Source organism: Neofelis nebulosa, chromosome 13 (genome assembly GCF_028018385.1).
Source record: "Neofelis nebulosa isolate mNeoNeb1 chromosome 13, mNeoNeb1.pri, whole genome shotgun sequence".
Taxonomy (NCBI): domain Eukaryota; kingdom Metazoa; phylum Chordata; class Mammalia; order Carnivora; family Felidae; genus Neofelis; species Neofelis nebulosa.
This window is the reverse complement of record NC_080794.1, coordinates 85,855,028-85,868,354: the sequence shown is the minus strand read 5'-3', so window position 1 is coordinate 85,868,354 and position 13,327 is coordinate 85,855,028. Positions and strand designations below refer to the sequence as shown.

The following is a 13,327-nucleotide window of genomic DNA, read 5'->3' as shown; positions in this document are numbered from 1 at the left end:
CCTCACGTGTTGACTCATCACTCAACGACTGTTTTTCGAGCCTCTGCCTTGGGTATTGGGGAACAAGGCTGAGCAGGGACAGACTCGCCCTCCCTCTCAGAGCGTGCCGTCCAGACTCCCTGTCAGCCGAGGAAATGCAGCCACCCCCTTGCAAGAGTCGAGGTTTCAAGCTAAGAATGCCGATTAAACGTGGATCGGGCAATGATACTTTCAAAGGTCGTAATTATAATTTTATTAAGCTGTGATCAGGGAGATAAGATAAATGTCATAGAAATGTGTTTAATATTGGATACATACGATATTAAAGAACAATTATGAATTTGTGTTTCTGGTGTACATGAAAATTTGGATTTGTGTAGGGGCAGAAGCAGAGCCTAATTTTTTATCTGCTGGATGAGAAATTGATTTTAATTCTTTCCCTGCTAATTAAAGGAAAATTAGAAAAACAAACTATTTGCTACAGCACTAAATACATTTTGATTACTTATGGATATAAGCAGTTATCTGGGTTTCATTTATTTACTCACGGAAAGCCTAATGATAGGTGAAATTATGAGTGGGGTAATGGGGAGGGACTGTGGGTTTACTCAGCTGAGGGGGTGAGGTCCGCGTTCCCACCGATGGCTGGGACGTGAAGTCGAGGTGCTCCCCCCTCCCCCGTTCACACAGCGAGGGCTCCGCGGGGAGACAGCAGACGCACTGGGTCGTTCGAGAGGTGATGAGAGAGTGGAGGGAGCGGAGTCGGGCTCGAGGTGCCAGGGGCAGCAGAGGAAACTTCCAGCGGGCAGCTGGGCGCTGGGGTTCGGCTCAGGAAGAGCACCAGATCTGCAAGGAGCAGATAGGATGACAGCTTGATGCGGGGAAGGGGGGTCGACAGAAGGATTTTTTTGTTTGTTCGTTTGTTGTGGCTGAAAACAACCCAAATTTATTACAGTTTTGGAACCCAGAGTCAAAATAGGTCTCAAAGGACAGAAATCAAGTTGTGGGCAGGGCCACATCCCTTCCCAGAGGTTCTGGAGAGAATTCAATTCCTTTCCCTTTTTGGTTTCTGGGGCCATCTTGGTTTGCAGCCCCTTCCTCCATTCTCAGAACCAGAGTGGCTCCAAGTCCTACCCACGTGGCCCGGTTCTGTTGTCCTATTCCCTCTCAGCCTTTTTCTTTGTTTAAACCAAGGAAAGAGTAGCGTGTACGAGGCAAAGAAGGGAAGAACGTGGACGGACTGAGACAGCCTGGGGAGGAGGGGGAGGTAGATGAGGCCAGAGCAGTGCTGGGCGGGTGTGCACCCAGAGGGGGCCAGCCTCTGGGCGAGGCTCAGGGGGCAGGCATGGAGAGGAAGAGAGGAGAGCAACCTTCAAGGGCGAGGGAGGACTTCAGTCCCTCTGGAGTGACCATGGTCCTAGGGAGAAAAAGGGTAGGGAGGCAGCTCAGAACCAGGTGCCTGAAGCAGAACCTTGTGGAAGGTGGGGGTGGGTAGAGTTGTTCTTTCGGGTGATGGCCGGAAAGCCAGCCACGGGGAGATGGTCTGGATGGATACAGGGCTTGGTCCTGCTTTGGGATTTCCCAGCAGGTGGATGCCAGGAGAAAGCCTAGGGCAAGGCTTTTGAGGCTGGCTGCACCCTTGACCTCCTGGGACCTGAAATCAGCTGAGGCCGGGGCCCCACCCAGCTCAGTTACATTGGGTCCCTGTGCTGGGGTCTGGTTTGGTATTTTTACTTTTATTAGTTTTTTAATGTTTATTTATTATTGAGAGAGAGAGAGAGAGAGAGAGAGAGACCGAGTATGAGCAGGAGAGGGGCAGAGAGAGGGGGAGACACAGAATCTTAAGCAGCCACCAGGCTCTGAGCTGTCAGCACAGAGCCTGATGCGGGGCTCGAACTCACGAACCATGAGATCATGACCTGAGCCAAAGTCGGACGCTTAACTGACTGAGCCACCAAGCGCCCCTGAGTTTGGTATTTTTAAAAAGCTCCCACATTATTGCAGGGCCAGTGAGTCTGAGAGCTGCTGGAGGGACAGAAGGACACATATTGTCTATACACCTGGGCTTTTGGAGAAGCTGGAAGAGTATGAGGATGAGGGAACGGCACTGAGCAGGCCGTGGGGCGCAGGCGTGGGGCACATCTGCAGAGCTGGAACACGGGCTTTCGACAAGTCATATCTGTGAATTTATTTAGAACTTTTGCAAAGGTATCAAAACTGAGTCTCATTTGGTTATTCATTTAATGCGTCACCTTTATAACATGGTTGAGCAGTACACGATGTGTTGAGATTTGAAGTGTCCTAGAAATTCAGGCTGCCCGGTCACCAAAGAGAGAGAGAGAGAGAGAGAGAGAGAGAGAGAGGAAGAGTCTCTGGGGACTGGGGTCCAGTCCGGGCTGCGATGGAACCCCCAGCCCGGAAGCTCGTTCACGCGGTAAAGGTGCAGCACTGGCCAGTGTGTATGGAAAACAGGAGCCAACGTGCGGGGCCTGGCAGGACCTTGAGTGCACAAGGTGATACCAGGACGCTGCCAGCTTCTCAGGCCTGGATGATGGCAGTGTTTGGGGACAGCAGAAGACTGCACACTTCCCCTGTCTGCCATACCCCCATTCCCTAGGACCCGACATCTGCCTGGCATACAGAACATGGGTGCAAGGAGACTGCCAAAAGAACATTCTGGAAAGTCTTTGCAGGGGCCATTTGTGAAGGGTGGTCCTAGCTTACTGGGTGAGAGTGCAGCTCTGGGACCCAGCTCAATTGTTACCTTTGTGGGCTGATCACATCACTCCTAACTCTTGGTTTTCATATCCTTTTACGGGGTCTAATTAGGGGCCCCACCTCCTAGAATTAAGGATTACAGGACCAGGTGCATGCAAAGCGTTCTTCAAAGTGCGAGGCGGGGCGCCTGGGAGGCTCAGTCGCTTGAGCATTCGACTCTTGATTTTGGTTCAGGTCGTGATCTCACGGTCACGCGACGGAACCCCGCATTGGACTCCTCGCTGAGCCCGGAGCCTGCTTGGGATTCTCTCTCTCCCTCTCTCTCTCTGCCCCTTCCCCACTCGCGTTCCTGGAAGACCCCGATGGCCAGTGAGGCCTGCAGGCTGACCCCTCTGGGTCCCTTCTCTTGGATGAGTGGAGCACTGGGACGGTGCCCCCTTCTGTCAGGACTCTGCCATTCACAAAATCGGGTCCCTAGTCATGATTCTCCGGCAACAACAGTGGATTGCATCGATTCCCGGAGAACCGAACAGTATTGGGTTGGCGATGAGTCTGATGTGGCCTTGACCCCTCATCCCGCCTTGTGAAGGGAAGACCTGGCCATTCAAACCACCCCCCCCCCCCCGCACTGCCCTGGCTGGAAGCAATGTTTCTTCTTTCTCCTCTGAGCTTCCTCACAGCCCTGAGTGCGAGGGTACGTTAAGTATCTGCTCCCCTATCCTCCAAGGCTACTGGCACCTGGTGGACAGGCTCACACCCTTGCTTTTCACCTTTACCTTGGCACTTGCTTAGCTCATCCTCTGACGCTCACTCACGGTTCAGGACACTAAAGAATGAGGGAGTGTCTCCAAACAGCCAACCATTAAAACTCTGGTGCTTTTTTTAACCTTACGATTTAAAAAGAGAATTTTTTTTTTAACGTTTATTTATTTTTGAGAGACAGAGACCGAGCATGAGCAGGGGAGGGGCAGAGAGAGAAGGAGACACAGAATCGGAAGCAGGCTCTAGGCTCTGGCCTACCAGCACAGAGCCCAACGTGGGGTGCGAACCCACGAACTGCGAGATCCTGACCTGAGCTGGCATTGGCTGCTTAACCAACTGAGCCACCCAGGTGCCCCTTAACCTTACGAATTTTTAATATTTTTTTAATATTTATTCATTTTTGAGAGAGAGAGAGAGAGAGACAGAGTGAGAGCAAGGGAGGGGCAGAGAGAGAGGGAGACCCTGAATCTGAAGCAGGCTCCAGGCTCTGAGCTGTCGGCACAGAGCCTGACGTGGGGCTCGAACCCACGAAGTGCGAGATCATGCCCTGAGCCGAAGTCCGACGCTTAACCAGCTGAGCCACCCAGGTGGTGCCCCGAACCTAATGATTTTTAACAAAATGGGCTTTTTCCATTCTAGAAACGGCAACGATCATTTTGCTTTACAAAGCTGTGGCAGGTGAGTAAAGATGGCTCTACAAAGAGGACAGCGTTTTACCGAGGCCACATTTAGGGAAAAGAATGCTCCGGTTTTTCCCCTCTGAAGATAGGTACTCTTTAGTTATTTAATCGCTGTGATAACAACTTTTGCTCTGAACTAAATATATGCAGAGGCGCGTTTCACAAGCCCCCTCCTCCGCTGGGCTGGGAGAGCAGGGAGGCGGCTTCCGCGGGCTCTGCGCAGTGGCTGGAACCGTCTATAGATTAAGTCCCCAAGCCCTCAGGTGCTACACAACATTGATCAGACTCAGAAAATGTTTTTTTTTTTTTTTTTCAAAAAAAAGCACGTATGTAACAGACATCTTTTATCCTTTCCGTTAAAAGACTGGATTGGGGCGCCTGGGTGGCGCAGTCGGTTAAGCGGCTGACTTCAGCTCAGGTCATGATCTCGTGGTCGGTGGGTTCGAGCCCCGCGTGGGGCTCTGTGCTGACAGCTCGGAGCCTGGAGCCTGTTTCCGATTCTGTGTCTCCCTCTCTCTCTGCCCCTCCCCCGTTCATGCTCTGTCTCTCTCTGTCCCAAAAATGAAAAAAAAATTAAAAAAAAAAAGACTGGACAAAAGCCAGTTTATTGTTTTTAAACATCTGCACCGCACCCTGCCCCCCGCCCCAGTTTTTGGAAATCAAAGAAACTCATGGTAACTGACGTCCAAGGAGCAGACTCGAACCTTGAAGGCAGCTGAGCGACTGACTACTAATGGCCCCCGTAAAGCACTGCCCGGCCTTCACCTAATGCCTAATTACTCACCGGCATGCCTTTGCTCCGCCAGTGTCTGCTTGAACAATGCAGCCAAACAAGGTGGAACTGTGTCCATTTATGGGCAAGTCAAAGACCAATAAATAAAAAGTTTAATTTCCTGATTCCCTGAAGTCGATGGGGCTTAGAAAATACTCCCCAATCCTTCCAACAATGTCTCTCAAAACACCGTGTGACCAGCCACCTCGTCTCACATTTCATTGCTCATAAAAAGGAATCAGATAACGCTAAGTGAAAAAAAGCAGGACACGAAGTGCACTGTGTTTACAGCTAAGAAACCATCCGCTTTGGGCTGAGGACTGGAACCCTACAATCGTTATCAGACCTTCGTGATGGGCGCAGGATCCCGGGAGACGGCTTCCCCTGTTTTCGAAATTTTCTGCTGTTGTCTTAGTTTTACAGCAACCCCCCAAATTGAAAGTGATCAGCAAAATAATTAGTGAATTGTTTACCAGGTGCTAGTACTCAGGACAAGCTCATCACATGAGGGCTCCGATGTGAAGCAAACCAACCGAAAACTGAGAAATTCATTCAGGTATCCTCGGATTCCGTTTCTTAGCTTTCGTCTGGAGGGCTGTTGACTCCTGAACAGGTATCTGAAGTTCCTATCACTGATAAAAAGTAATCCTTCCTTAGGTCTTTGTTCTTATTGAATTCTTTTTTTTTTTTTTTTTAATGTTTATTTATTTTGAGAGAGCGGGGGGAAGAGAGAAAATCCCAAGCAGGCTCTGGACTCAGCGCCGAGCCCAACACGGGGCTCGATCTCATGACCCGTGACATCATGGCCTGAGCCAAAATCAAGAGTTGGCCACTGAACTAACTGAGCCACCCAGGTGCCCCAGCCAGTTATGGAATTCCTTAAGGTAATTAATGATATTTGGGAAACTTTCCCCTCTGTAAGTATGATATGGGAAGATGAGGCAGTGAACTGGGGGTGTGATTCCAGGTCTAGGAAGAAAATGGGGAGAAACTAGCCGGGCTATTCACATGAACTGTCTAGAGAGAGCAGACTGCGCACGAAAATGGACAGAACCGATTCTGACCCGTTCCAGCCCACACCGTCAGGCTGAGCAAGCCAGCATGATCTTTTCATCCCGGACCACGTCTGAGGGTCTCACCGCTGGGCTGCTGCGGGGTCTGCTGACGCGGGAAGAGCTGGGGACAGAACATCAGCGGGGCTGGTTCTCTTACCCTGAATTTTTTCAACCGTTTCTCAAATGGGGGTCCTCGACGTGCCTCCCCGGCCCTTCCCCTTTTCCGCCAATTCCCTCCCCTCTCCCTCGCATGCGTTTTGTTGGCCAATCACTTACGCAGACAGCCATGGATTCGGAGGTCCCACGCGAGGCATCAGAGATATGACACGAAGAGTCGCGTCCCTCTTGGAATGCCAGCCTGCTTCAGAAAGGTCTCTCCAGTACTTTCCTCCTTTCCATTCCCACCGGCACTGCCCCGGCCACCCCTGCCTTTCAGCTTCCGGCTGTCATCTATTGGCACACCTCTTGCTCCTTGGATGGCCACCAAACACAGAGGGATTCTTCTAAAATTTACCCAGGCGCTGGTGCCCTTGCTTAAAAACGCCGAAGACTCATCTCAATGGATGGAGTTCAGCCTCCCTGCCATGCCCATTAACTACCACACACACATGCCACCAATCAGGATACTGGTACCTGTCACTTCCCAGGCAGATGGCTCCTGTTGACATACTGGCCCTTGGCTCATGCTTTCCCTCTACCTACAGTGCTCTCCCAAACACCCCACAGAGGAGGTCCTGGATGCCGCTCACCTGTTGTTAAGGACTTAGCTCCAACTTCACCTTCTCAGGATTCTCCAACTCTCCAGCCCTGCCCTCGGTCAGCTCCTTTCTGACCACGATGCAGGATGTTCCAGATCAGGGGTGAGTTCTCTGTCCTACAGTTGACGGCCACACCGTGAGAGCGTCTGGCTACACCGCTGTCCCCCGAGAGAGCTTGTGGGTAGTGATCCAATACCAGCGTGTGGTATTCCTGAATACGAGGCTATTTTTTTTTTCAGAACCAAAACACTTATATTTTTAAAAATGGAAAATCTGAATTAAGACTTGAGTTACATTCAGATAATTATAGGCAGCAGTCAATTTTCGGATTAAAGGAGGTTCCATTCGTTGAGAAAGCATTCTGACCCCACCCTTCCTTCAGGGTATCTGATTATGGCTTCAATGTCTGTTTCCAGGGTTACTAGTTTTTTTTTTTTTCTTTGAGATTTTTTTTTTTTCTTTAATGTTTATTAGTCATTCTTATTTCGCCCAGAAGTCCTTGATGGAATCTCTTAAATTGCAGGTGGAGGCGGGGGTGGAGAATGGGGGTCTGGGAGGGAGACGCCTCAGAAGAGAAGAGAGAAGTCCCCATTCCTCCCCACCCGCCACCCCCCACCCTGACCACCTCCTACCCATCTGTGCTGGCATCCCTCCTCTGCCCTCCCTTTTTCCTTCCAGAGCCAGATCCCGGAAGATCTCGCCTCTTTCCTTGGATGATTCACTCTATTTGGGACATCTCCCTTCATCATTCTCCCAGACACACTCACGCAGGAAGGAGAGGGGACTTCAGTGCCACATGCTGGCCAGACGGAGAGCATGCTAGGGCCCGGTGCATGAAAGTGAAGGCAGTCACACCTTACTGAAAAATAAAGCACAGTATAGGTTCATTATTAAAATGTGTGCAGTCTTCAAGATGGACCCCAGTGATCTACGCCTCCTTGTGTTCATGTTCCCTAACATACCGCATCGGGGCTGGTCCCTTGTGGTCAACAGAATCTGGTGGAGGCGACCCGATCTGACTTCTGACGCTGGGTCATAAAAACGTACAGAGCTTCTGCCTGGCATTCTTTCTCCTGGGGACACTCACCCTTGGAACACAGCCACCATACTCTGAAGAAGCCCACGGGCCCTCACGAAGAGCCACGCGCAGAAGAAACTCCCCGGCGTCCGGCCAGCCCCAACCCCCCGGACAGCGAACGAGCCTTCAGATGTTTCCACCCCACGGCCTTTCAACAGTCCCCGCGAAGCCCCGGCCAAAGCAGCCCCTGTCTGAATTCCTGGCTCACAGGTCGCTTGTTTTGTATCATCACATTTTGGGGGGTCACTCGTGAGGCAGTCCTAGCAGCTGCAACAGGACAGTGAAATGGATTGAGCTCCAATGTCGCCGTCACCAAACGTGAGCACCCCTTGAGGGCTCTACGCCCTAGCGGACGTGGTGTCCAGCAAGGGCTCGTTGGAAGGAATCGGGACCATCCGGGGACAGGGCTCTGTGGTGAGTATACACGGCCATTCAGGACGCTGGCTGGGGCACCCCATTTCCGAAAGTCTTGAACGTGCACGGTGGGCGGCCATACAGACGAATACCACAAGAGGGCAGGTGTAGATGCTGAACTAGGGTTTCGTGGACTTCACCTTCTCTCATACTGCCTTGTTTCCCCCCCTTTTGCATTTCACTGATGATTTTGTTTGATATCGACCGCTGCCCACGGATCAGCTCCATTTTGAAGAAGTGAATCTACGTTTCAGAACCCAACCTGATCCAGGAAGGAGTGCGGTCGGAGAGGCTCCCTAACAGTTAATTTAACAATGCCGTATTTGTATTTCTTATAAAATATATTTCTGTAATGACAACACCTACGATTTCATTACGAAGAAAAATTGAGCTGCTATTTTTAAATGTCAGTGGGATAAACATTTCCTGACTTTATATCACTGCGTGAACGCAGATGTGCTATTTACTCAATCTCATTTATTTCATAATGGGATTAAATAATGCTTCATTATTTCATAATGAACAAAGTAATATTGTGATCTCGAAAAAAAAAGAAGCAATTACACTTACTTTTCCTTCACCTCAGAACCCCTTCCCCCCCTCCATGCATTCTGACATTAAAATGAACTAATTTGTTGGGTAATTTAAAGTCGGCTCAATTTCTCCGGGAAAGATGAGGAAACGGGCGTCTCAGACCCTGGGGTTTTTCTGATTACAAATCGTCTCCTCAAAACATTTCTTATAAACTTCAGGTAGCCTCGCCCCTCAGAGTGCATCTCACCGGCTATGCGGACAGTGCTCTTGGCGTCTGGTCAGCACCTGTCTCTGCAGGCTGTTCAACCGCACCTCCGGAGCCCATAGTGTTGAATCATCCAAGGCTGATCGGCACCCCCTCGCCCCCCGCAGTGTGCCCCTGCGGAGCCACCGGATGGGGCCACGGAGCTCAGCAGGCTGCCAGTTTGGATGCATAAAGTCGCGTGACCCCGGGCACCTCAGCAGCCTCTCTGAACCTCAGCTTTCCCCTCTGTAAGATGGACCCATGCTTCTGTTTCTCTCCAGGGGACGCTGCAGGGACTGAGAGAATGGGCCACAGCTCTGCACCTGGGGACGTGTACATGCTGCCTGGGACAGCAGACGCGGGGCAGACAGCCAGCTAGTATTACTTTTTACTGCCCTGCTTTTGGTTCTGTAACAACCTTTATTGATTGATTGATTAATTGATTTATAATTTTTTTAATGTTTATTTTTGAGAGAAAGAAACAGAGCGTGAGTTGGGGGTACAGACAGAGCGAGAGGGAGACACAGAATCCGAAGCAGGCTGCCGGCTCCGAGCTGTCAGCACAGAGACCGACACGGGGCTCGAACCCACCAACGGCGAGGTCGTGACCTGAGCCGAAGTCGGACGCTCAACCGACTGAGCCACCCAGGCGCCCCTATAACAACCTTTACAGATGACTTTGAAAACAAAGATGCTAGAAGAGTGCTATGTCTCTCTTCCTAGCTGTGTGCCACGCATGACCTCCCTAAATGCTTCCAGAAGCTTCCTCCGGAACAGGTGCTCCTTTCCGTGCCTCTCTACTGCATCTGAAGGTCCAGCTATTATTCGGGAAAAATTCCACATGAAGGAAGCCTTCCCTCCCGTTTTCCCACTCGGCGTTGGCGGAGACGGTCTATTACAAAAGGCGGCAGTTTCTAAAGCGGCCCATCTTCCGCTTTCAACTCTGAGTCCACATGAAGTCCTTTCAAACTCTGCTTCCCCCAAGGTCAAACACCCCAGGTCAGATGTCTTCATAGGGTAGAGTTCTACAACGGCACACTTGAACTTTCCCTTCCAGGTGCCAAATGTTTCTTACCATTACACGGTCTGAAATACATAGTAGTACAAGGTGGTTGTTTCTTTTTTTTTTAAGGCACCAATAACTTGCATAACCTTTAACCCATGGTCAGCATGAGGAAGCTCTGGACTCTTTAAGGGCACTAACTCCATCATGGGGCTCCGCCCTCATGACCTCCCAAAGGTCTCATCTCCAAACAGTATCACGTTGGGGATTAGGGTTTCAACATAAGAATTTGGGGAGGACACAAACATGCTGTCCTTAACAGTATCTCAAGAGCCTCCCATTTCCTGAGATCGCAACAGGATGGCGCCCCCTGGAGTTGTACGACGCAGCGACACATAATTTTGGCGCTCAAACACTGGTGAAATAAACGACATGATAAATCATGACATTTCTGATTAAAAAATTTTAAGTATTTTTATTAACCATTTTTTATTACCGTTTTATAATAATGCAAAAGGCAATGCATAAATTAAAAAAATGGCATTTTCAATTAAAGACATGCTTTCAAAGAACTTAAGTTGATAGATCTTTTTTTTTTCCTGACTGACTTTAAGCATGACTTAAATACTCTAACAGGCCAATGGCTTATTGATCAGAAAAACTTGGGTATTAAATTACTGGCTGCATACTGCCCTAGGAATCCCATTTGTCTTTGGATTTTAGGGTGATTAATTTCACAAAGAGGCAAGCTATATTTTCATCTTTGTAACATCTAAAAGCACGATCTGATGTTCGTTGATCTTCAGAGCAGTGATGTTCCAAAGACGTGTGTCTGGCCCCACAATTAAGCATTTCAGTTTTCTGTCAAGTGTCAACAGGCTGCAAATTCCGATCAGTGAAAAACATCTCACTTTACATGTTTTTTTGTTGTTGTCGTTGGTTTTCTTTGTTTTTTGTTTGTTTGTTTGTTTGTTTTGTTTTGTTTTGTTTTTGGTCTTGTTCTCTCAAGCTTCTTCTCCTACTAGAGATACAAAACTCAACAAACCCTGTCGACTCCAGAAAGTAGCAAAGAAGGACTGAAGTTAATTTAGTGCTTGATGTGGGACTGGGGACAACATGCCAAGATCACACTATTCTTTTATTTGGAATCCCACCACCCGGCGCTCGGTGCCTCCAGACTCCTTGCTTCCGCTCTCCGTCCTGTGGCTGCCTGGGCCCCAACCAGCGGTGTGCGCGTGAGGGGGAAGCCAGAGCCCACTGGGCCTCTCGGGCTCCGGGCCACCGGGGTTCAGCCCGTGGGGACCCCAGGGCGCCGGGGTCGAGGTGCGGGCTCTGCGGCTGTCGGGGCCCGGCCGTGAATCTCCACTGGCACTCTGCGGTCTCACTGTTGCCGCAGGCCCCGGGCCCCGGCAGCCTCACCCCCACCAGAGGCCCTGCCTCCCCCGTCGCCCCTCTTCTCCCCTCTCCGTGGCTTGTCCTGTCGTGGCCCTCAGCACCCGGAGAATCCCACCAGGACATCTGCTTTCTGCATTGGCCTGTGGGCTCTCGCGGGGAGGGAGAGACCTTAGTCCTCCCTGTATTGTCGCTGCTGGCGTGGGGCAGGGATGTCGCCGATCAGCGGGCTGAATGAGTGAATGAATGAATGAATGGATGGATGAGCAGAAAGCACGTGGACAGTGTGCACGGAAGAGCTTTGTCATCAGCAGAGTGGCAGACGAACAGTGAAGTGTGATCATCGGTGATGACCATTTTCTTTTTAGTCGTCAGATTCAGGGCCTCGGCCCGGGTCACAGCCGGCACCCAGAAACGAAGGCTGGAAGGCTGGGGGACCCCATGGCTGCAGGCCGGGTGCCCAGGAAGCAGACTCAGGAGGACTATAGAACGCAAGACGCTAGACTAGGGAGAACCCGAGGGCCGGGGGAGGACGTGGCACCTGCCAGAGGAGGAGAGCTGCGAAGCGGGTGGCCCGATGACAGTTTTGGCTGTCCCCATGGGGAGCCCTGAGCTAGGACGGCCCTTCGGACTGGTCCCGACTTGGGTCGCGACAGCTTGGCCTTTATCCGCTGCCCTGGTCAGACGTTGGGTGTGGGTTGCCCCAGGAAGGGGCGTGAACTTGAGCGGAGGTGTGTGCTTTTGGGGTCTGGGCAGCCCACCACAGTGTCCACTACACCAGCTCTTAGGGGGGTCCACGACCCAAGGGAGCCTGTTGAGAGCCGAGGAGGCTGGGCTTGCCAAATCCTTCGCCGGCAGCGAAGACAGGCTTCAGTTAGGAAAACACAGCCTAGCGTATCCACGAGAGTCGGCCGCCAAAGTGCCGGCAAAGACTGGGCCAGGTGCCAAGACCCTCAAACACCGGGGCAGGGCCTCTGGGGTGCTGGCAACGTTCTGTCTCTTGCTCTGGGTGTGGGGGTTACCCTGGGTTGCGCTCTTGTGACACGCTGACTTCTCTATATACATTATGTAAATTACATCTCAATAATGCTGTTCAAATTATTTTAAATGTTTGTAACAAATGTGTCAGGGTTAACCTTCCAGTCTGCCTCCCATTTCTCCTTTCAGAAGAGAAAACATCAGTGGGGTTTTACGACACGATTCTGCCAGCCCCCAGATGGGAACAAATTATTTTAACACGAAACTATGAACTGAGCCAGAACATCAAAATTCTCTCTGGCACGAACCTGATCTTCACTCTACGTGTGGACACTTCTCCGTTCTCCGCGTTAGCCCATTATTAGCTTGCATTTCACTAGAAGGAACATTTAAACACTTTTATGGGGGGGGGCGGAGTCTGCACCATTTTCAGTCCCTCCCAGCGTGCCCTCATGGCACACCTGCTCCGCCAGGGACTGTGTCCGGGTCGAAGGAGGCGCGGGCCCTGCTGACGAGGGGACCCAGTCTGTTGGGAGGCTGATGCACACTTAAGAGCGAAGTCAGTGGCTGAGCCGGACGCACAGGGCGAGGATCAGCATGAACTTTCTGGAACGGGTGCCCCCTTGCCAGATTTGGAGAGATCGCCATCTAACCGCCCTGGCGCATCGCCTGGAAACCTCATTTTGCTTGTGTTCGTTTCCCTCCACAGGCCAGGCCAGCCCGGCCTCCTCATGGCACTGCCCCTATGTTTGAGGCTCTTGCCTTTCTGTGTTCATACTGGTGCTTTGTGTCCTTTTTCTTATCTTTCTATGCAACAAGGTGGCTTGCTCTCAGATCCCTGAGCTTGCTGTTGGAGGGACAGAGGCTTTCCCAACATCCTCTGAGCCTGAGCCTCCTGTCACAAAACCCCGTTTGCCTGGGTCCCCTGGAGGCTGCTCCATTAAATTCATACGGTGTCAG

General features: G+C 51.1%; 1 long non-coding RNA gene across 1 annotated transcript; it reads left to right on the top strand.

Annotated features, from left to right (window-relative positions):
- The first annotated feature begins 4,735 nt into the window (after positions 1–4,735).
- LOC131493531 (uncharacterized) lies at positions 4,736–10,569 on the top strand. The gene is made up of 2 exons (XR_009252726.1): positions 4,736–5,524; positions 7,403–10,569. It is a non-coding gene; the product is annotated as an uncharacterized LOC131493531 (long non-coding RNA).
- Positions 10,570–13,327: the final 2,758 nt, after the last annotated feature.